The 24,125-nt window shown below is 45.0% G+C and overlaps 4 non-coding genes and 4 pseudogenes across 4 annotated transcripts; all 8 read left to right on the top strand.

The window, feature by feature from the left end:
• Positions 1 to 21,510: 21,510 nt before the first annotated feature.
• On the top strand, positions 21,511 to 21,629 carry LOC136734819 (uncharacterized; annotated as a pseudogene).
• Positions 21,630 to 21,847: 218 nt separating this feature from the next.
• LOC136734598 (5S ribosomal RNA) lies at positions 21,848 to 21,966 on the top strand. Its single transcript, XR_010810574.1, has one exon. It is a non-coding gene; the product is annotated as a 5S ribosomal RNA (ribosomal RNA).
• Positions 21,967 to 22,175: 209 nt separating this feature from the next.
• Positions 22,176 to 22,294, top strand: LOC136734727 (uncharacterized; annotated as a pseudogene).
• A 224-nt stretch (positions 22,295 to 22,518) lies between these two features.
• Positions 22,519 to 22,637, top strand: LOC136734580 (5S ribosomal RNA). The gene has a single exon (XR_010810556.1). It is a non-coding gene; the product is annotated as a 5S ribosomal RNA (ribosomal RNA).
• A 209-nt stretch (positions 22,638 to 22,846) lies between these two features.
• Positions 22,847 to 22,966, top strand: LOC136734791 (uncharacterized; annotated as a pseudogene).
• A 210-nt stretch (positions 22,967 to 23,176) lies between these two features.
• On the top strand, positions 23,177 to 23,295 carry LOC136735019 (uncharacterized; annotated as a pseudogene).
• Positions 23,296 to 23,519: 224 nt separating this feature from the next.
• Positions 23,520 to 23,638, top strand: LOC136734608 (5S ribosomal RNA). The gene has a single exon (XR_010810584.1). It is a non-coding gene; the product is annotated as a 5S ribosomal RNA (ribosomal RNA).
• A 226-nt stretch (positions 23,639 to 23,864) lies between these two features.
• Positions 23,865 to 23,983, top strand: LOC136734579 (5S ribosomal RNA). The gene has a single exon (XR_010810555.1). It is a non-coding gene; the product is annotated as a 5S ribosomal RNA (ribosomal RNA).
• Positions 23,984 to 24,125: the final 142 nt, after the last annotated feature.

Below are 24,125 nucleotides of genomic sequence, written 5' to 3'. Positions count from 1 at the left end.
TTATTTATATTTATACAGATGTCACTCCATTATTCGTTTATTGAAGTCATATATGTACCTAACAAAATATTAGCCAATAGGCCATTGATCTCAATAATGATTCCCATAATCCTAGGACACCTTCTCTTTTACTCTTCCTTTCCATTCTTACTTTTCTCCTGTAAAGCATTTTATATTACTTGAGCTTACTTATTCTATAGTTGTAATCTTATACTTCTGCGGTATCTTACCCTTTTCCTACATCACTCATCTTAAAACCATGGTCTACTTTGACTTTCATTTCAGGTATTATATGCTAGGCACCAATAACCAAACATTTTCTGAAAGACTGTAACATGTCACCAGACTGTTTACATTCTCCTGCTTTCACAGGCTGTCAGGGCTGCACCAGGCTCTCTTCTAGCCTTTCGTTTCCTTGAATTTGACTTTTGACAGAGCTTGTCCATAACATGATGTTTAACAAACAAATTCTGGTTCTTCTTGTGGAGACACCATGACTATTTATGTATTACTATTATTATCCATCTGTTTATTCAATGTATATTTTGGATTACTTTTCTTATAATAGTCTTTCTTTCTGATTTCTGATGCTTGAGGCACTCTGTATAGAGCCAAAGATCCTCATGAATATGATAAATCTGTTGTTACATTTTTAAATATAATTCTAAAATGATTGCCAAAACATAGACATTTACCTTATATCACCTTCAAACTATACATATTCATAAACACACAAAGCACATACACATTGATATCTAAAGATAATTCAGATATCCGATCTGTGGCATGTTTTATTGACCCTGCAGTGTCTCAAACAGCCCTTATAACTTATTATTTAAGCTTATGATTATTTAGAATAAAATGTCAAATAATCCCACTCGATTATTTCATTATTTCACTATCTCAGTTTTCTTGATCCATTGTGAAAAAGTTCTGTTATTTCCTCCTCATCTGTAGAGGCTACATTAGCCCACTCCCCGGTCTGATATTCTCGTAGTAACTGTATCCAAATGTTGGGCGGACATTTAGCCTTCACGATGATGTGTACATCGTGCGGGTGAAGGAGGTGAATAACCATCTTTTCATCTAGAATATCCCAAAAAGTTGTGTTACCCTGGTTTGGTTTTAATTTTGGGAGGGACACCCATATCATTTCTTTTTCTCCTGGGGAGAAGGGGACATGGGTTTAGTCGTATAGACTATTGATTGACCTTCCTCTTTACTCTGTCTAGTTTTGACTTGCATGGGTGCAGCTGGGACCGTTTTCAGAGCGGTCAGATCTGGATACAATGTATTATTATAACCAAAATCAGTGATTGATTTATATTCCGGATTATATGGGGGAGGAGCGCTAGCAAAACCTCCTTTTTCATATTCCCATGCTTTGCGATCTAAATCATCCCAATCGGGCCTGTCGTCCTCGGAGTGATCTGTGTCGCGACGCGCTGCTAACACGGCAGCACATCGCGCACCTACACCTTCACCTTTTCTGACCACTTTTCTTGCCCTTCTAATTTGCCTTGTAGTTCTATTAATTCTATCGTATTTTTCACAACTTCTTCTCTCAATTCACATTACTGTTTATGATGATCTTCCATTTCTGTTATTTTCTTTTCTTGATTCTCACCAACCTGACACAATATCACAATTCCTTTCTCTGTCTTATCTGGTTGTTGTTGCTTCCACCAGTCCCGGTGCTCCTTCGGAGACCAGTCTTTCTCCCAACTTCCTTCCAACATTTTCTTCTCTACATTCTGTTTTTTTATTTCTCAAAAAACCAATAATGCTGGTGTCACTCACTGTGACGATTTATCTGAAATATTACATTATTATATATTATTTTATGTATATATATTATAATAAAAACAAACACTCCAGTAAGGTACGGACACCCGTACATGACACTGGCTAAGGTAAGGGAACCCATAAACAACCATAAGCACCCCCGGACCTAGGACAGACTGTAACTTGCTAACTTGCTAACTTGCTAACTGTTTTGTTTGCTTCACATCGTTTGCTGCTAGTTGCATGCCAAACGAGTTCGTTCTGTCCAAAATATAAGCTTTTTTCTTCTAATAAACTCAATAAAAATACAGTGCACTAGCAACTATTTCCCTTTCAAAAGTTGTAGTCCCGTTTCAGTTAAAACAAAATGTGTTCTTCAAACAAAGAAAATACTTGTGTTTCTTTTCCCTCTTTACCTGCTCTTATCACAAAGCTTCTCAACACAATCTCAGGTGCAGGTGCACTCTGCGCTATCCTTTGCCCGAGCTTTGTCCAGGAAAACTCACTGTAGCCATCTTAGTTCAACACGGGCTCTCCTTACCTGCGAGTCACACGGGTCCAGTTCACTTTGCAAGTGAACAGTCTCTTCTCAGAAACAATAAGGAAACTTGGAAAGAAACACAATCCCAGGTCGGTGTTAAAAAAAAGTTCTTTGTTTTCATATTAAAAGAAAACATTTGTATTTTCTCTGCACACTTCACAGCTCCAATTAGCACACTCAACTAATCCCTGCCCCCCTCAGAACCGTCACTAATGAAAGGTACTCACAGTCATTTTAAATATGACATCCTGTAGTGTTTCATTTCAAAATATGATCTTATTATCACTTGAACCAAATAAATCCTTTGACCCACTAATACCAAATTACAGTTATGGGGGCCACAGATGTGATTTGAAAATACGATCTTCCATGTCTTTCTGTTGTGTTTTGACCTGGGGATCTGTAATTGTCCAAGTGGCTACTGCACATGTACTTATTTAATATTAAATGTGTTATTTAATTAGGCTTGGTTCTGGTGAGCATGTACAAGACGTCAGCTTTTTAAATAACTGTGTGTATTGGATCATACACATTTTAGAAATACTCTCTCAAACTTCCCGCATTGGTACCTCACCAGGGAGGTAGAAAACAGCAATAGCATTGAAAAAGTGTGATTGTAGTTCTGCTCTTCTGCAATATATTTCTACAATATCTTTAACATCTTCTTTAACATTGTTTTAAAGGCTGGGACCAATATGGTGGAATATCTCCAACACACGGACATTGAGAGACTCGACCCCTTTGTGCTGCTGCTCAGAGACCAACTCTCAGTTGTCTCTGAGTAGGCTATGGATCAACTTCCTTTCCTAATATGAAGGAGACCATGGATACAAAACCTATGAAAAACAGGTGATTATTGTTATTCTTCTCATTATAAACTACTTAATACATCTCTCCCATAAAGTACAACAGGATAGTGGTGACGTCATTCAGGATTGGATTGCCATTGGTCAAAAGCCCTCTGAGAGAAATTGTGTGGCGACACTCCACACTCTTAGAAGAAATTGTTCTGCACAGAACCATAAAGGGTTCCTCGAGTAATCGCTCTGGTGGATCCCTTTATGGTTCTATGTAGAACCCCTTCAAAGGGGTTACATGAAGAACCCCCAAACATAGCGTTCTACACAGAACCATTCGTTTTAAAATGTTATATATAGAACCCATTCAAAAGGGGGACACGTGCTATACCTGAATTTGTTTTCCAAATACAATCTTTAAAAAATGTATGAGTTCATATATACAAACACACATACACAACGTAGAAATCGCACTACTAGTGAAGTAACTTCATTTACATTATATGCCACAACTCCTCAATTTGGAACGCAAAAACAAGACATCTGATGTAAAAGTGTAAACTAATTACGAACAGCACTTTTGATTTTTATCTTCAATTCAGGGGCTACTTATTCGAACAGTAAACTGTATTCTCTCTTCAGAGTGACTGGAATGTTTTTGCCTACATTCAACTTAAATATGAAAGTTTCCAAAAACGGCATAGTTTTCTTTAAGGCTATTCAATGCCAAACACAAAATTCTCTCTGCTTTCAGTGCTTGTCCTTCAGCACAATTACACAGGTTCATGATGTTCTCATTTCAATACATTGTTTTCTTATTTAAACTATTTGACTTTGAGCTTACATTGAGAATAAAATCACTTTTGCAAGTAAAACCTGGCCAAGAAAGGAAGCAGCACTACAATAAAACAATACACAGAATACAAAGCAGTTCCTTCAAAAGTGAAAGTGATAAAGAGTGATGTCTGTCAGTAAATTACGTTGAGATACATATTGGTTATTTTGAATTAGGAGTCCAACTTCAATAACTTCTATTAACAAGCCAAAATACAGATCAGAATTACGGGTAATTGAAAATAATATGTAGCGCCTAGGTAAGCTTGGATGTGTTCAGAGAAACACTAAAAACGGACCTTCCTCACACCCGTCTTGTTGAGGTGGACGTGGTCATACAGGTGATGTGGCTGGATGTCTCAGTGGTGTGCCAGGTGGACGTTGGGGAGGAGGGCACATCTTCGGGATACTTCTGCGTTGATGGCCTGGATGATGTGCAGGGGCACGTCTGTGCGGGGCAGCAGTGTGGAGATGGTGATTTTGGCAGTTTGGAATTCCTCTGTGGCTTTCTTTGCCACCTGTCTCAGGGCTGAGGCCACATCGCCCCTGCGGGCACTCAGGTCGTTAGTGCCGGTGTGGATGAGGATGTGTTTGACCTGGCACAGCCTCCTCTTGGAGAGCAGCTCCAGGGCTCTCTGTGCTGTCGGGCACCAAAGCTTTTTCACTTTTCGCCCAGGGAAGAGGCGCCTCTCATCCAGGAACTTCCCATTGGAGTCGCTCAGAATGACCACCTCTGTGTTGACCTGCCACTCCGGGTTTTGCGTCGGGAGTGGTGGGGGCAGCGGGTGTGTTTTAGGGGAGTGGCGTTTCAGGGGTTTGTGTATTAGTGGCAGGTCTGGTGATAGTGGGGGTGTCAGGAGTGGTGGGGAGTGTGGGTGGATCAGTGGGTGCGTCAGTGGGTGCGTCAGGGGTTGTAGGTGTTGTGGGGTCAGTGCAGTGCAGTCTCTGTGCTCCTCTCTTAGCTTCTCCAGCTGGCTCTGCAGGCTCCTCAGCTGGCTGTGCTGGGGTGTCCTGGTCAGCTCCTCCCTCGCTCTGTGCAGCTCCGTCCTCAGGGTTTGGCTCTGCTCCTCCTGGTCTCTTACTGCTGCTCTCAGCTTATGGATCTCAGCCTTGTGGTGCATCTTTAGTCCCTGAACTCCGCAAACTTCAGCTCCAGCACTGATAGGCATTCCTTTAGTGTTTTAATGTTGCTGGAGAGTTTTGGGGAGACAGGGGGGCAGTCTGTGGGAGATGGGGCACTGTCTGGCTCCGTGTGGCTGGGGGCAGACTGCAGGGTGGCCGGCTCTGGCTCGTGTTTCTCTACCTCAGTCTGCTGCTTTGAGGTGTGGAAGCCGAGAGATAATTGGTCCAGGCTGCTCTCGCTGTCCTGCACCATGATGGTCCCGTTGTGGTATACATTAAAAGTGAGCATCACACTGTCTGTGTCTTTCTCTACCAGCACTGAGATCTGCCTGCCTCTGCTAATGCCCCTCTTGTTGTTATTGGGGTATGTCTGGCACAGGGTTTTGTGAAAGGCGGTGTAGAACAGTAGATTGTTCTTGACCCTGTTTTCTCCTTTACCGGTGTAGTCTAGGATGAGGGTCTCAGGAGATGCTCTCATCACAGCTTGTTTGTAGTCCTTCTTAGCCTGTGCAGAGCGAATGTCTTCAGGGTATCGGATTTCAAAAGGCAGCTCTGCAGTCAGACTGCTGTTCGATAGATTTGTATCAGTCTCAGTGGCAGTTGGGCTCTCTCCTACTGTCACTCTATTCAAATTGGAGCTCTGCATTTTCATTGGCTGAGTCAACTACTGAGAATGCTTATTTATTTTATTAATACATATTTTTTTGTTTAATTATTTGTCTCTATAGGTGAAAGGTCTTACCTCCAATTCTTGTCTTCAGCTTTTCTTTTCTGACTTTTCTTCCTGAACTGTCTCTCTGCTTTCTTCTTTTTGTGTTTCTCTTAAAATTATTATTTTTTGAATACTTTTTCTTCTGAATTTCTATTCCATGTCTTCTGTGTATGTTTATAGTGCTATATATTCATTTGTAAATGACAAATTAAATCCGCTTATGTATAAAAACAAATGTTTTTTAGGAGCTCATATTCCTCTCTCTCTCTCTCTCTCTCTCTTTCTCTCTCTCCCTCTCAATTCAATTCATTTGTATTGTCAAAGCAATTGGACATACATACATATACATACATACATACATACATACATACATACATCTACACGGAAAATAAATAATAGAATTATGAATCACAATAAGATGTAATGAAGTACAGAAAATGAAAATGTAAAAAAATGTGATCTTTAATACATACAAATAAAGAAAATAGGTTTACTATTTCCAGATTCCTTTTTTGAAATACAATGACATGCATAACAAACAAGTATTTACATTATATTTACAGCCGGTGCTCGTGTGTCACTGTGTCCCTCAGGCTGTGGTAGGCGCTGACATATTGGGCAGCCAGGGTGGCTGTGTGTCCCTCCCCCAGGAGGACTGGCGTTTTTCTTTTTTCTCAGTTTTGTCACAGGTTGGGTGGGCATCCATTATGTTGTTACAGAATTTGTCCCTTATTTTGGGCTAAAGCTTTCCGTGGAGGGGAACGTGGATCAGTTTGTACCATTTTTGGGAGAATCTGCCTTGTTGGGGCGGAGCTGTGACCAGGTGAACAGCAGATCGGGCATAGGTGGGCATGTGGGCAGAGGAGTTGGAAGGCCGGTCAAGCAAATAAGCTTGCTAAGGTACGCAGCAGCAGCAAGCATCCCCCACATCCAGCCAGCCAGCCAGTCTGGCTGGCGGTGATTGAGTGGTTGTCAGACGGCAAGCAACGGAATGTACGTGCTCTGTGATGTCATAGCAGTCAGCTGAGAGAGGCTCGTGATGTCATCGCTGAGCTGGCTGGCTGGCTGGCTCTGTGTGTGTGTGTGTATGTCTGTGTGTGTGTGTGTGTGTCTGTTTGTCTGTTTTTCAGTCTGTCTGTCTCTCTCTCTCTCTCTCTCTCTCTCTCTCTCTCTCTCCCTCTCAATTCAATTCATTTGTATTGTCAAAGCAATTGGACATACATACATTCATACATACATATATATATATATATATATATATATACATACATACATGCATACATGCTAGAAAGTCATTACTATGTTATCTTAAAGGCTAACTAAGCAGAACATATATCATTATAGAACAGAGTCCATAGGTCTACACATGGTTTTAGGGAACAGGCACGTAGGTCATACCGTTTGACATTGTTTCCAAGGTTCTCATCGTAAATAACAAACAGAAATCAAACTAGCTTCTGGCCTGACCTTCTAGCTTGACTCTATCTTTCCGCCTTATATACTTGGTGAATAATTGAGGAAGTAGCACCAAGTGACCACATTAGGCTGCCTGAGGGTTTCTGGGGAGTGTAGTTGTCTAGGGTCGGTTTTCTTCCCTAGAGTGCAGACCTTGCAGCAGACCTGGCCTGACATGTCTGCCATGTATGACCCTGCCCCTTGGTTTGTCCCACATCCTCCCCCCCAGCTGCGACCCCATAGGTCGAGCGACAGCCGCAAAAAAGCATGCACCCGGGACAGCCCATCAACATTCCCCATGGCCTTCCCTGGCCTGTGCTGCAGGGTGAAATGAAAATGTTGGAGACTCAAAAACCACCTCATCACACGGGCATTCCTGTCTTTCGAACGATGCATCCAAGTGAGGGGGGCATGGTCAGTGATCAGGGTGAAGTGCCTGCCCAACAAATAGTATCGAAGACTGTCCAAAGCCCACTTCACTGCCAAACATTCTTCTTCAACTACCAAATAATTTATTTCATTGGATTCCAACTTTCTGCTAAGGAACAACACCGGGTGTTCGTGATCACCCATTCTTTGGGACAAAACCACTCCGATCCCCACCTCAGAGGCGTCCGTCTGGACTATAAATTCTTTCTGAAAGTCAGGTACCATTAAAACGGGGTTGCGGCAGAGCGCCTCCTGTAGGCTCCGGAAAGCCCGGTTTGCTGTATCACCCCATCTAACCATATTGGGTTCTGTAGCCTTAGTCATATCAGTCAGAGGGGCCGCTAAGGTAGCATAGTTGGGAATAAACCTCCGGTAATACCCAGTTAACCCTAAAAATGCCCTAACCTGCTTTTTATTGACAGGCCTAGGCCAAGAGTTTATGGCTTCAACCTTGGATATTTGGCGTTTCACCATACCCCTCCCTACTGTATAGCCCAAGTATTTGGCCTCTTCCAACCCCAAATTGCATTTGGTTGGATTAGCCATCAGGCCTGCTGCATGTATTGAATCCAATACCGCTTGGAGCTGAGACAAATGTGATTCCCAATCTGGACTGTGAATGACCACATCATCTAAATATGCTGCCGCATACGTCCTGTGTGGTCTAAGTATGTGGTCCATCAACCTTTGAAAGGTGGCAGGAGCACCATGCAGGCCAAAGGGCATCACTGTGTAGTGAAACAGACCATCTGGGGTTGCAAAGGCTGTTTTTTCTTTGGCACCCGGGGTCAAGGGAATCTGCCAGTAGCCCTTGGCTAAGTCAATAGTTGAAATATAGCGAGCATTCCCAATATTCTCTAACAATTCATCTACTCGGGGCATTGGGTATGCATCAAACTTTGAAATTTCATTAACCTTTCTAAAATCATTACAGAATCTCCAGGAGCCATCAGGTTTGGAAACCATGACTATAGGGCTGGACCACTCACTGTGGGATTCTTCAATAACCCCTGCCTCCAGCATTTCCTTAACCTCATTTCTAATAGTGTTCCTGCGAGCTTCTGGTACCCTGTAAGGCCTCATATTTACCTTCTTTCCTGGGAGAGACACAATGTTGTGAGAGACTAAATGGGTACGCCCCGGTATGCCTGAGAAAACTTCCCTATTACGTATTATCAAGTCGTTCACCTCCTTCAACTGGTCAGGTGACAAGGCAGCTGCAATATTCACCTTCGGTGTCCCTAGTGGCTGAGGGGGGTAAGTCAACATCAACACTTCCCTGTCCTTCCAGGCTTTTATTAAGTTGACATGATATATTTGTTCTGGGGGTCGGCGGCCGGGTTGCTGAACCTTATAGTTCACTTCCCGTATTCGCTCTATAATCTCATAAGGTCCCATCCACGTAGCCAGAAATTTACATTCTACAGTGGGAACCAACACCAACACCCTATCACCAGGCTGGAACACCCTCAGTGTAGCCTGACGATTATAGGCGAATTGTTGGTGTTCCTGTGCCTGCCTTAGGTGCTCTCTCACAATGGGAGTGACTGTGGCTATTCTCTCTTGCATAGCATTGATGTGCTCGACTACACTCCGGAAAGGAGTGGACTCGTGTTCCCACGTTTCACGGGCTATGTCTAATATCCCCCTGGGGTGCCTCCCATATAACAGTTCAAAAGGCGAAAAGCCCAGGGAAGCCTGTGGGACTTCCCTAATGGCAGACATCAAGTAGGGCAGCATGAATTCCCAATTTTTCCCATCCTTATCGATTACCTTTCTTAGCATGGACTTCAGGGTCCTATTAAATCTCTCAACCAACCCATCTGTTTGTGGGTGGTAGACTGATGTTCTCAACTGCTTAACCTGCAACAATTTACACAGATCGGTCATAACCTTAGACATAAAGGGTGTGCCCTGATCTGTTAATATCTCCCTCGGTATCCCCACCCTACTACACATCAACATTAGCTCTTTTGCAATACCTTTTGAAGCCATGGTCCGCAGTGGAATGGCTTCTGGGTACCTGGTGGCATAATCCAAAATAACCAGTATATACTGATGCCCTCTGGCTGATTTCGGGAGAGGTCCCACCACATCCATAGCTATCCTAGCAAAGGGGGTCTCTATGATGGGCAAAGGGACCAGTGGGCTTCTGAAGGCTGGTTTAGGAGCATGTAGTTGACATTCAGGACATGAGCTACAATGTTCTGTCACGTCTGCATGTACGCCTGGCCAGTAAAACCTCCTCAGGAGTCTATCCTTGGTTTTGTCCATCCCCAGATGTCCCCCCAGGATATGCCCATGTGCCAGATTGAGAACTGTTCGTCTGAATGGGGTGGGAACTAGCAATTGCTCCACAATGTCCACCCCTATCTTATTTACACGGTACAATAGGTCATTTTTTACCATAAAATAAGGATAAGCTGTTGGCGGGTCTGCAGTAGTCATAGGGGTCCCATTTACTACCTTCACATTTTCTTTAGCATAGTGTAGAGTGAGATCTCGCACCTGTGCGCTGCCAAAATCAGTGGGGAGTCCCTCTAACACTGACACTTCTACATTGTCAGCTTCAGGGGTCTCTATGAATGGATTCTCACCCACCCTGCTAGTGCTGGGTTCCTCACCCTCCATAGGGTCATCTACGTCACTACATTCCACCCCTATGTTTTCAGTTTAATTTTCCCCAACCAAAACCTTCACTGTCGACTCAACTGGAACCAGGTCTACTTTTAGCTCTAGTTGTGGGATCGAGGCAACTTCTGGCTTACAGTTTTCAGTGTGCATTTCCAATTTACTATGTTTTCTATCTAGTTTTCCAAAATTAGGAAAATATCGTCCCAGTATCACATCATATGGCATGTTGGGTACCACACCGACTTCGTAATCTAGTTTCCCGGCCTCTGTCTGTATGTTTACAAGGGCTGTGGGATAGGGGCGTGTGTCACCATGTGTGCATGTGATACTGAGCTCCTGATGTCTATCCAGCTTGTTGGTCGCTACTAATTTTTCTGTGACCAGTGTAACCATACTGCCAGAGTCGAGTAGAGCAGCCACTTCTTTCTCATCGACTATCACTGTACACATGTGTTTTGGATTAGGTACTCCGCCTATGAAAACATCCGTCCCAACAGGGCAGGCATAAAATACCGGTTTCTCTTTCCCCATATCACACACATTACATTGCATTGGTTCCTCTCTACCTGGGCAGTGGGCCGCAATATGTCCTACTTTGTCACAATTGTAGCAGACAATTGGTTGTGATGGTGACCCCCTATAACCCTTAGTCTCGGCTTTAGGCCCCACCTTTGCCCCCCCCAGTCTTGCTCTTTTCTTCCAACCCAGCGCGTCATGTTTCCCAGAGTACTTTGGAACCATCTTACCCGGTCCGCTGGTTCGTCATGGCCTGGGGAACGAGTTTTTAACCTCCGGTACATGCTCTGCTGCTCCGGCTGTATAGAACCGCTCTACAATGGCCACCAAGGTGTCAGCGGACAGCACCTCATTCTGGCCAACCCAGCGTCGAACGTCCTTGGGCAAACAGCGTTGGTAGTTGTCAAGGACTATGGCCTCCACCACCTCGGCTGATGAATGGACCTCTGGCTGTAGCCATTTCCTGGCCAGATGGATCAGATCAAACATCTGCGTTCGGATTGGTTGTCCTGGTTGGTAGGCCCACTGCTGAAACCGATGTGCCCTCACTGCGGTGGTCACGCCCAATCGGGTCATTATCTCCGCTTTCAATTTATCATAGTCCTGGGCGTCCTTCAGCTCCAGATCAAAGTACGCTTTCTGTGCATCCCCTGCCAGATAAGGTGCCACAAGCCCTGCCCAGGAATCTTTTGGCCATCCCTCTCTCCGCTGTCCTCTCAAAGGTCATAAGGAAGGCCTCAACATCGTCCTGTTTTGTCATTTTCTGCAGAAAGTGATTGGTGCGGGGAGTGGAATGGGTTGCAGCCCCCTGTGGCCCAATCCTGGTTGCAAGTGCTTCAACACTCTCTTTCAGCTCTTTAGTCACCTTTTCCTGCTCTTCTCTAAACATTTTATTTGTATCATGCTGGACCTGCAGTGCTTCCTGATGCATCCGCATAGCATCCTGGTGAGCCACCTGCTGCACCCTGGTCACTTCCTGTTGGGCTATTACAGCCTGTAGTTTTTTTTTTTTTGGATAAAAAAATTCACTCAGCCAGTCTGGGTTTCATGAGGTGCTGCCCGCATTCTACACCAAATGTGACAAAACGCCTTGGCTGTACACATGTGCGGGTCTTCTCTGTGATCTTCTTAGGAGTAAAAACCAGTCATGACCCAGGGAGGAGGTTGCAAATACAGGGCTGTGCCTGTATGTTTACTTCAAACAAAACAAATCTGAAAACAAAACCTAACTCACACTGGAGTTGTAACTAATCTTACATAATCATTCTATTTTAAACAAAGTCTGGAATAAATAAGTCTTGGCTTTCTCCTTATGAGCTACCTCTGTTTTCCAGATAACTCACCCTATTGTCTCTCACTTCTCTCTCTCTCAGGCCCGCCTTATATACCTGGTGAATAATTGAGGAAGTAACACCAAGTGACCACATTAGGTGCTAGAATGGCTGCCTGAGGGTTTCTGGGGAGTGTAGTTGCCTAGGGTCGGTATTCTACCCTAGAGTACACACCTTGCAGCAGACCTGGCCTGACATATCTGCCATGTATGACCCTGCCCCTTGGTTTGTCACAATACATACATACATACATATACACGGAAAATAAATAATAGAATTATGAATCACAATAAGATGTAATGAAGTACAGAAAAAGAAAATGTAATAAAATGTGATCTTTAATACATACAAATAAAGAAAATAGGTATACCATTTCCAGATTCCTTTTTTGAAATACAATGACATGCATTACAAACGAGTATTTACATTATATTTACAGACGGTGCTCGTGTGTCACTGTGTCCCTCAGGCTGTGGTTGGCGCTGACATATTGGGCAGAATGTGTCCCTTATTTTGGGCTAAAGCTTTCTGTGGAGGGGAACGTGGATCAGTTTGTACCATTTTTGGGAGGATCTGCCTTGTTGGGGCGGAGCTGTGATCCAGGTGAACAGCAGATCGGGCATAGGTGGGCATGTGGGCAGAGGAGTAGGAAGGCCGGTCAAGCAAATAAGCTTGCTAAGGTACACAGCAGCAGCAAGCAGCCCCCCCATCCAGCCAGCCAGCCAGTCTGGCTGGCAGTGACTGAGTGGTTGACAGACGGCAAGCAACGGAATGTTCATGCTCTGTGATGTCATAGCAGTCAGCTGAGAGAGGCTTGTGATGTCATCGCTGAGCTGGCTGGCTGGCTGGCTGGCTGGCTGTGTGTGTGTCTGTGTGTGTGTGTGTGTGTGTGTGTGTGTGTGTGTCTGTTTGTGTTTGTCAGTCTGTCTGTCTGTCTGTCTCTCTCTCTCTCTCTCTCTCTCTCTCTCTCCCTCTCAATTCAATTCATTTGTATTGTCAAAGCAATTGGACATACATACATACATACATACATGCTAGAAAATCATTACTATGTTATCTTAAAGGCTAACTAAGCAGAACATATTTCATTATAGAACAGAGTTCATAGATCTACACATGGTTTTAAGGAACAGGCACGTAGGTCATACCGTTTGACATTGTCTCCAAGGTTCTCATCGTAAATAACAAACAGAAATCAAACTACCTTATGGCCTCCTGACCTTCTAGCTTGACCTTATCTTTCTTAAGTATACAAGAGAGAAAAACAGGTTTGAGAAAATCATTTCTAACTTTCCTTCCATACAATAATACATACATACATACATACGGAAAATAAATAATAGAATTATGAATCTCAATATAATGTAATGAAGTACAGAAAAAGAAAATGTAATAAAATGTGATCTTTAATACATTCAAATAAAGAAAATAGGTTTACTATTTCCAGATTCCTTTCTGAAATACAATGACATGCATTACAAACGAGTATTTACATTATATTTACAGCCGGTGCTCGTGTGTCACTGTGTCCCTCAGGCTGTTGTAGGCGCTGACATATTGGGCAGCCAGGTTGGCTGTGTGTCCCTCCACCAGGAGGACTGAGCGTTTTTCTTTTTTCTCAGTTTTGTCACAGGTTGGGTGGGCATTCGTTATGTTGTTACAGAATGTGTCCCTTATTTTGGGCTAAAGCTTACCGTGGAGGGGAACGTGGATCAGTTTGTACCATTTTTGGGAGGATCTGCCTTGTTGGGGCGGAGCTGTGATCCAGGTGAACAGCAGATCGGGCTTAGGTGGGCATGTGGGCAGAGGAGTAGGAAGGCCGGTCAGGCAAATTAGCTTGCTAAGATACGCAGCAGCAGCAAGCAGCCCCCCCATCCAGCCAGCCAGCCAGTCTGGCTGGCAGTGACTGAGTGGTTGACAGACGGCAAGCAACGGAATGTACGTGCTCTGTGATGTCATAGCAGTCAGCTGAGAGAGGCTCGTGATGTCATGGCTGAGCTGGCTGGCTGTCTGGCTGGCTGGCTCTGTGTGTGTGTGTGTGCGTGTGTCTGTCTGTCTGTCAATTCATTTCAATTCAATTCAAAGGTGCTTTATTGGCATGATCTATCACAATATTGCCAAAGCAGATACAAATGTTCTATCAATCAAGACAAAACATTGCAATACAAGATTCAGTGGAACAAATATAGTACACATTGAAATAAAATTAAGTAGGATATAAACCATATTTGTTGTTTGTATCAAAATTTGTGTCATGACATCAGAAAAATCACTGTTTTTATTTTGTTTTGCAAATGGAGTGCCACAGGCTGGTGTCTACACACTGTCTCGCAGGCTGTGGCAGGTGGATACATATTGCGCTGCTAAGAAGGCAGTGCGCTCCTCCTCTCCCAGCAGGACGGGGAGTTTGCAGCAATCGGGGATCATGCTGAACTCAGGGATATGCATTTTTAATATTTTAAAGTATGTCTCCCTGATTTTTGTGTATTTAGGGCAGGACAGCAGGAAATGCGCCTGTGTTTCGACCTCCCCTAGGTCACACTGGCTGCACAGCCGCTCTTCTCTGGCAACCCAGAATTTTCTGTAGCGGCCTTTTTCAATGGCGAGGCTGTGGTCACTGAGCCTGTATTTAGTTAGATTTTGTCTCTCTTTTATATTTTGGATTTTTAAGTATTCAGCCAATGTAATGTTTCTATTCAGGGCCCGGTAGCATTCCAATTTGTTTTGTAATTCTAATTCATGTCTCTAATCTTTTGTGTATTTGCTTTTCAGGTACATGTCAATTTTCCCAATTGTTGTTGTTTTGGTCATTGTGTGTTCGGGCTCTGTGAGCCTCAGAGCCGTGGGGGCGTTTCTGTGTACGTGTAAGATGTTTTTATTAAATTCTAGGTGGAATATTTCCATGGGGCTTTTGTCCCAATTGTTGTTATTGAGGTTCATGAGGGGACCCCACACTTCGCTCCCATATAGCAGGATTGGTTGGATGATGGAGTTTAATATTTTAATCCAAATAGTTATTGGTATTTTTTCCCAAATTGTGTCTTTATGGCATAAAATGCCCGGCGTGCCTTGTCTTTTAATGCGTTTATAGCCAGGCTGAAGCTCCCTGACGCACTGATGGTCAGGCCAAGGTAGTTGTATCTGGTGCAGTGCTCTAATCCAGTGCTGCCCAGAGTGAAGCGGTACCTGTTTCCCTGAGATGGGGCTTTTTTCTGGAAAACCATAACTCTGGTCTTGTCCAGATTGACTGCCAGGGCCCATTTCTGACAGTACTGCTCTAGCAGCGCCAGGTTCTGCTGAAGCCCCTGCTCTGTGGGCGACAGCAGCACCAGGTCGTCTGCGTAGAGCAGGAACTTGATCTCTGTGTCATGGAGAGTTAGGCTGCGGGCGTCAGACTGCTCCAACACTGTGGCCAACTCGATGATGTAGATGTTGAACAGTGTTGGACTCAGACTGCAGCCCTGTCTCACTCCCCGCCCCTGAGTGAAGAACTCTGTTCTTGAGTTGCCAATTTGAACTCCGCATTTGTTTTCAGAATACATTGATTTAATGATGTCATAAACTTTACCCCCTACACCACTCTGTAGAAGTTTATAAAATAATCCCTTGTGCCAGATTGAGTCAAATGCCTTTCTAAAGTCTACAAAACAGGCAAATATTTTTCCTTTATTGTTTTGGGTATATTTATTTATGAGGGTGTGTAGAGTGTAAATATGATCGGTTGTGCGGTGTTATGGTAGGAAGCCAATCTGACTCTTATTCAGGACACTGTGCTTGGTAAGGAAGGCCAGTATCTGGGCGTTGATGATACTGCAGAACACCTTCCCCAGGTTACTGCTCACACAGCTGCCCCAGTAGTTATTGGGGTCTAATTTGTCTCCACTTTTAAAAATCGGGGTGATCAATCCTTGATTCCCGACCTCAGGGAAACACCCGGCTCTCAGCACCAGGTTAAAGAGTTTGAGCAGAGCCTCCTGCAGCTGCGGGCTGCTGTGCTTCAGCATCTCAGGGCTGATGCTGTCGGGGCCGCTGGCTTTCCTGGGTTTGAGGATTTTGAGTTGATGTTTTAGTTCCTGTATTGTAAATGGGTTATCTAAGGGATTTTGGTTATTCTTAATGATTTCTTCCAATTTATTTAGGTTTTTTAATATTTTAACCTGTTCTGGCTTTGGATTGTTTTCAACATTTTGGTAAAGTTTTTCAAAGTGTGTTTTCCAGATTTCTCCATTTTGAATTGGTATTTCATTTTTTGTTTTTGGGGTATTTATTCTGCCCATATAGTGGTCTTTTTTCTTACTGAGGAGTTGCTTGTAGTGCCGCAGGGCCTGGCAGTAGCTGAGGCGAGCCTCCTGGTTGTCGGGCTCTCTGTGTTTAGTGTTGGAGAGATGTCTCAGGTGTTTCCTAGAAGTTTCACACTCCTGGTCACACCACTGTTCTTTTTTTCTTTTAGACGATTTCATATTTTGGTTTTTAATTGTTTTAATGTTTGATTTTAAAGCCAGTCTCTCAAATATTTCATTCAGTGTTTTGGTGGCTGAGTTTATTCCGTTTTGGTTTATTTGATAGTGTGAGGATTGATATCTGTCTAACATGTTTTCAATCTCATCACTATTCAGGGCTCTTGTGTAGTTCTCTGTGCTGGGCTCTGACCATCTCTAACTGGGTGGCAGGGAGACCAGTTTTGTGGGAAGTTTGGCTCTGACTTGTGGCTGCGCTGATCTTTTTAGGTAAAGTGTTATTTGGCTGTGGTCTGATAGTGGAGATTGTTGTCTGACTATAAACGCATTGTTGGCTTGTGGGTCCAGGTCAGTTATGGCGTAGTCCACCACACTGCTGCCCAGAGCCGAGCAGTATGTGAATCTCCCCAGAGAGTACCCCCTGGTCCTGCCATTGATGATATATAGACCCAGGCTTTTACATAGGCGCACTACCTGCTTCCTGCTCTTGTTTACCACGCTGTCGTGGCTGTGTCAGTGTGGAGGTGTGTGTGTGGCACAGCGGGGAGTCTCCGAACAGGTGTGTGTTCCCCTCTGTATTGATGTAGTCCATCTCTCTGCCAGTCCTGGCATTGAGATCGCCACACAGCAGTACAGAGCCCAGGGTCTGGAAGTGGCAGATTTCGTTTTGAAGCTCATGAAAGCCTTCCTCATTATAGTAGGGGGAGTCTGCGGGTGGCATATAAATTGCACATAGGTATATATCTGTGTTATTTTGTAGGGTGTCTTTTCTGATTTTCATCCACAGGTGTGTGTCTCCTCTCTGTACTGGGCATAGGGCTGCTCGGAGCTCCTCCCTGTACCACACGATAATCCCCCACGAGGCCCTGCCACACCTGACTTTGGGTTTTATATAGGAGGGCACAATCAGCTCCCTGTATCCATTGTATCCATCCAGTGTATAGACATATCTGCACAGCACCAAGTCTCTACAAGAATGAAAACATCTGAACTATTTACAGTGTTGATCAGTTCAGGGCCTGTGCTCTTCATTCCAAAAGTTGAGGAGCGTAAACCCTGCATATTCCAACTGCTTATTTTAAAGGACATGTTAATATATTTTATTATACTTGTCTCTTCTACATAAGAAAGTTTAATTTGTGGTCTACAACTGATATTATATTACTATTAATAATTATATATGGATATACATAATAATCACTCAAAGATTTTATGTTTGCATCAAAATATCAGAATAATTAAATCACATTTTTTCTTACTCTCCATCTCCACAACCATATATATGTGTGTTGAGGCTCAGTTAACTCAGCAGTGTGGAACAGATGACACTGAGGAGTTGCCTTATCTGGGCCAGCTGGGCAGCATCGGGCCTCCAGGCTCTGGAAGCCGCTGCTGCGTGGCTGTGTGGCTGTGCTGGTCCCCGGCTGTCCGCTCTGCTGTGCTGGACGGGCCCTCTGGGGATGGGGGGGTGGGGAATGGGGCCGCGGGGTCTCAGGGGCTGGGGCTGGGGTGGAGCCGGTGGCTGGGGATGTGGCCGGGGGCTGGGGGGTTTGCTCCTGGTCTCGAGGTGGGGGTGTGTGGGGTTTCGGCCCAGGGTTGTGTCCTTGAGGACCTTTGAGATGATCCTCACACCCGTCTTGTTGAGGTGGACGTGGTCATACAGGTGATGTGGCTGGATGTCTCAGTGGTGTGCCAGGTGGACGTTGGGGAGGAGGGCACATCTTCGGGACACTTCTGCGTTGATGGCCTGGATGATGTGCAGGGGCACGTCTGTGCGGGGCAGCAGTGTGGAGATGGAAATTTTGGCAGTTGGGAATTCCTCTGTGGCTTTCGTTGCTACCTGTCTCAGGGCTGAGGCCACATCGCCCCTGCGGGCACTCAGGTCGTTAGTGCCGGTGTGGATGAGGATGTGTTTGACTTGGCAAAGCCTCCTCTTGGAGAGCAGCTCCAGGGCTCTCTGTGCTGTGGAGCACCAAAGCTTTTTCACTTTTCGCCCAGGGAAGAGGCGCCTCTCAACCAGGAACTTCCCATTGGATTCGCTCAGAATGACCACCTCTGCGTTGACCTGCCACTCCGGGTTTGCGTCGGGAGTGGTGGGGGCAGCGGGTGTGTTTTGGGGGAGTGGCGTTTCAGGGGGTTGTGTATTAGTGGCAGGTCTGGTGATAGTGGGTGTGTCAGGAGTGGTGGGGAGTGTGGGTGGATCAGTGGGTGCGTCAGGGGTTGGAGGTGTTGTGGGGTCAGTGCAGTGCAGTCTCTGTGCTCCAGTGATGTGTAGCTCCTCTCTTAGCTCCTCCAGCTGGCTCTGCAGGCTCCTCAGCTAGCTGTGCTGGGGTGTCCAGGTCAGCTCCTCCCTCGCTCTGCGCAGCTCCGTCCTCAGGGTTTGGCTCTGCTCCTCCAGGTCTCTCACTGCTGCTCTCAGCTCATGGATCTCAGCCTTGTGCTGCATCTTTAGTCTGTGCATCTCATCCCGGAGCTGATCACACAAGGAGGTCTGGGCCAGGGTGCTCAAGGTCTGCTCCCTGAACTCCGCAAACTCCAGCTCCAGCACTGATAGGCATTCCTTTAGTGTTTTAATGTTGCTGGAGAGTTTTGGGGAGACAGGGGGGCAGTCTGTGGGAGATGGGGCACTGTCTGGCTCCGTGTGGCTGGGGGCAGACTGCAGGGTGGCCGGCTCTGGCTCTTGTTTCTCTACCTCAGTCTGCTGCTTTGAGGTGTGGAAGCCGAGAGCTAATTGGTCCAGGCTGCTCTCGCTGCCCTGCACCATGATGGTCCCGTTGTGGTATACATTAAAAGTGAGCATCACACTGTCTGTGTCTTTCTCTACCAGCACTGAGATCTGCCTGCCTCTGCTAATGCCCCTCTTGTTGTTATTGGGGTATGTCTGGCACAGGGTTTTGTGAAAGGCGGTGTAGAACAGTAGATTGTTCTTGACCCTGTTTTCTCCTTTACCGGTGTAGTCTAGGATGAGGGTCTCAGGAGATGCTCTCATCACAGCTTGTTTGTAGTCCTTCTTAGCCTGTGCAGAGCGAATGTCTTCAGGGTATCGGATTTCAAAAGGCAGCTCTGCAGTCAGACTGCTGTTCGATAGATTTCTATCAGTCTCAGTGGCAGTTGGGCTCTCTCCTACTGTCACTCTATTCAAATCGGAGCTCTGCATTTTCATTGGCTGAGTCAACTACTGAGAATGCTTATTTATTTTATTAATACATATTTTTTTGTTTAATTATTTGTCTCTTACCTCCAATTCTTGTCTTCAGCTTTTCTTTTCTGACTTTTCTTCCTGAACTGTCTCTCTGCTTTCTTCTTTTTGTGTTTCTCTTAAAATTATTATTTTTTGAATACTTTTTCTTCTGGATTTCTATTCCATGTCTTCTGTGTATGTTTATAGTGCTATATATTCATTTGTAAATCACAAATTAAATCCGCTTATGTATAAAAACAAATGTTTTTTAGGAGCTCATATTCCTCTCTCTCTCTCTCTCTCTCTCTCTCTCTCTCTCTCTCTCAATTCATTTCATTTGTATTGTCAAAGCAATTGGACATACATACACATACATACATATACACTCACCTAAAGGATTATTAGGAACACCTGTTCAATTTCTCATTAATGCAATTATCTAATCAACCAATCACATGGCAGTTGCTTCAATGCATTTAGGGGTGTGGTCCTGGTCAAGACAATCTCCTGAACTCCAAACTGAATGTCTGAATGGGAATGAAAGGTGATTTAAGCAATTTTGAGCGTGGCATGGTTGTTGGTGCCAGACGGGCCGGTCTGAGTATTTCACAATCTGCTCAGTTACTGGGATTTTCACGCACAACCATTTCTAGGGTTTACAAAGAATGGTGTGAAAAGGGAAAAACATCCAGTATGCGGCAGTCCTGTGGGCGAAAATGCCTTGTTGATGCAAGAGGTCAGAGGAGAATGGGCCGACTGATTCAAGCTGATAGAAGAGCAACTTTGACTGAAATAACCACTAGTTACAAATGAGGTATGCAGCAAAGCATTTGTGAAGCCACAACACGTACAACCTTGAGGCGGATGGGCTACAACAGCAGAAGACCCCACCGGGTACCACTCATCTCCACTACAAATAGGAAAAAGAGGTGAGACATTCAGATGGTAGAGTCAGAATTTGGCGTAAACAGAATGAGAACATGGATCCATCATGTCTTGTTACCACTGTGCAGGCTGGTGGTGGTGGTGTAATGGTGTGGGGGATGTCTTCTTGGCACACTTTAGGCCCCTTAGTACCAATTGGGCATCGTTTAAATGCTACGGCCTACCTGAGCATTGTTTCTGACCATGTCCATCCCTTTTTGACCACCATGTACCCATCCTCTGATGGCTACTTCCAGCAGGATAATGCACCATGTCACAAAGGTCGAATCATTTCAAATTGGTTTCTTGAACATGACAATGAGTTCACTGTACTAAACTGGCCCCCACAGTCACCAGATCTCAACCCAATGGAGCATCTTTGGGATGTGGTGGAACGGGAGCTTCGTGCCCTGGATGTGCATCCCACAAATCTCCATCAACTGCAAGATGCTATCCTATCAATATGGGCCAACATTTCTAAAGAATGCTTTCAGCACCTTGTTGAAGCAATGCCACGTAGAATTAAAGCAGTTCTGAAGGCGAAAGGGGGTCAAACACAGTATTAGTATGGTGTTCCTAATAATCCTTTAGGTGAGTTCATCGTAGCTCTTAATACTCTCTTTCTGTCTGGAGGAGATATAATTGAAGTATTGTACACGTACCCGGCTACTTTCAACACCCATTGCTGCACTGATATTTTTCCCTCCATTTTTCTTTATCCATTTTTTTTTTGCTGGAAGTTCCGTCAATACCCGTCAGCCTTTAAGAGACATCATGCAGCCAGGCCTCTAGTCTTGCGGCCACACCGTCCTGAACGCGCCCAATCTCATCAGATCTCGGAAGCTAAACGGGGCAGGTCCTGGTCAGTACTTGGATGGGTGACCTCCTGGAAATACCAGGTGCTGCTAGCTTTTTCGTCTCCTGGGAAACTTTATCGTAGCTCTTAATACTCTCTTTCAGTCTGCAGGAGATATAATTGAAGAATTGTACACGTACCCGGCTACTTTCAACACCCTTTCCAGCACTGATATTTTTCCCTCCATTTTTCTATTTTTTTTTTTTTTTTTTTGCTGGAAGTTCCGTCAATACCCGCCAACCTTTAAGAGACATCATGCAGCCAAGCCTTTCGGCTTGTGGCCACACCGTCCTGAACGCGCCCGATCTCGTCAGATCTCGGAAGCTAAACGGGGCAGGGCCTGGTCAGTACTTGGATGGGAGACCTCCTAGAAATACCAGGTGCTGCAAGCTTTTTACGTCTCCTGGGTAACTTCATCGTAGCTCTTAATACTCTCTTTCTGTCTCCAGGAGATATAATTGAAGAATTGTACACGTACCCGGCTACTTTCAACACCCTTTGCTGCACTGGTATATTTCCCTCTATTTTTCGTTTTTTTTTTGCTGGCAGTTTCGTCAATACCCGCCAGCCTTTAAGAGACATCATGCAGCCAGGCATCTCGGCTTGCGGCCACACCATCCTGAACGCGCCCGATCTTGTCAGATCTCGGAAGCTAAATGGGGCAGGGCCTGGTCAGTACTTGGATGGGAGACCTCCTAGAAATACCAGGTGCTGCAAGCTTTTACGTCTCCTGGGAAACTTTATCGTAGCTCTTAATACTCTCTCTCTGTCTGGAGGAGATATAATTGAAGTATTGTACACGTATCCAGCTACTGTCAACACCCTTTGCTGCACTGATATTTTTCCATCCAATTTTCTTTTTTCTTTTTTTCTTTTTTTTTTTTGCTGGAAGTTCCGTCAATACCTGCCAACCTTTAAGAGACATCATGCAGCCAGGCCTTTCGGCTTGTGGCCACACCGTCCTGAATGCGCCCGATCTCGTCAGATCTCGGAAGCTAAACGGGGCAGGGCCTGGTCAGTACTTGGATGGGAGACCTCCTAGAAATACCAGGTGCTGCAAGCTTTTTACGTCTCCTGGGTAACTTCATCGTAGCTCTTAATACTCTCTTTCTGTCTCCAGGAGATATAATTGAACAATTGTACACGTACCCGGCTACTTTCAACACCCTTTGCTGCACTGGTATATTTCCCTCTATTTTTCTTTTTTTTTTTGCTGGCAGTTCCGTCAATACCCGCCAGCCTTTAAGAGACATCATGCAGCCAGGCATCTCGGCTTGCGGCCACACCATCCTGAACGCGCCCGATCTTGTCAGATCTCGGGAAGCTAAACGGGGCAGGGCCTGGTCAGTACTTGGATGGGAGACCTCCTAGAAATACCAGGTGCTGCAAGCTTTTTACGTCTCCTGGGTAACTTCATCGTAGCTCTTAATACTCTCTTTCTGTCTCCAGGAGATATAATTGAAGAATTGTACACGTACCCGGCTACTTTCAACACCCTTTGCTGCACTGGTATATTTCCCTCCATTTTTCTTTTTTTTTTTTGCTGGCAGTTCCGTCAATACCCGCCAGCCTTTAAGAGACATCATGCAGCCAGGCATCTCGGCTTGCGGCCACACCATCCTGAACGCGCCCGATCTCGTCAGATCTCGGAAGCTAAACGGGGCAGGACCTGGTCAGTACATGAAAGTGAGACCTCCTGGAAATACCTAGTGCTGCAAGCTTTTACGTCTCCTGGGTAACTTTATCGTAGCTCTTAATACTCTCTCTCTGTCTGGAGGAGATATAATTGAAGTATTGTACACGTATCCAGCTACTGTCAACACCCTTTGCTGCACTGATATTTTTCCATCCATTTTTCTTTTTTCTTTTTTTGTTTTTTTTTTTTGCTGGAAGTTCCGTCAATACCCGCCAACCTTTAAGAGACATCATGCAGCCAGGCCTCTTGGCTTGCGGCCACACCGTCCTGAACGTGCCCGATCTCGTAAGATCTCGGAAGCTAAACGGGGCAGGGCCTGGTCAGTACTTGGATGGGAGACCTCCTGGAAATACCTGGTGCTGCAAGCTTTTACGTCTCCTGGGTAACTTTATCGTAGCTCTTAATTCTCTCTTTCTGTCTGGAGGAGATATAATTGAAGAATTGTACACGAACCCAGCTACTGTCAATACCCTTTGCTGCACTGATATTTTTCCATCCATTTTTCTTTTTTTTTTTTTTTTTTTTTTTTTTTTTGCTGGAAGTTCCGTCAATACCCGCCAACCTTTAAGAGACATCATGCAGCCAGGCCTTTCGGCTTGTGGCCACACCGTCCTGAATGCGCCCGATCTCGTCAGATCTCGGAAGCTAAACGGGGCAGGGCCTGGTCAGTACTTGGATGGGAGACCTCCTAGAAATACCAGGTGCTGCAAGCTTTTTACGTCTCCTGGGTAACTTCATCGTAGCTCTTAATACTCTCTTTCTGTCTCCAGGAGATATAATTGAAGAATTGTACACGTACCCGGCTACTTTCAACACCCTTTGCTGCACTGGTATATTTCCCTCTATTTTTCTTTT

Source organism: Amia ocellicauda, unplaced genomic scaffold (assembly GCF_036373705.1).
Source record: "Amia ocellicauda isolate fAmiCal2 unplaced genomic scaffold, fAmiCal2.hap1 HAP1_SCAFFOLD_40, whole genome shotgun sequence".
Taxonomy (NCBI): Eukaryota; Metazoa; Chordata; class Actinopteri; order Amiiformes; family Amiidae; genus Amia; species Amia ocellicauda.
Note: the sequence above shows the minus strand (reverse complement) of the source record. Positions and strands in the feature narration are given on the sequence as shown.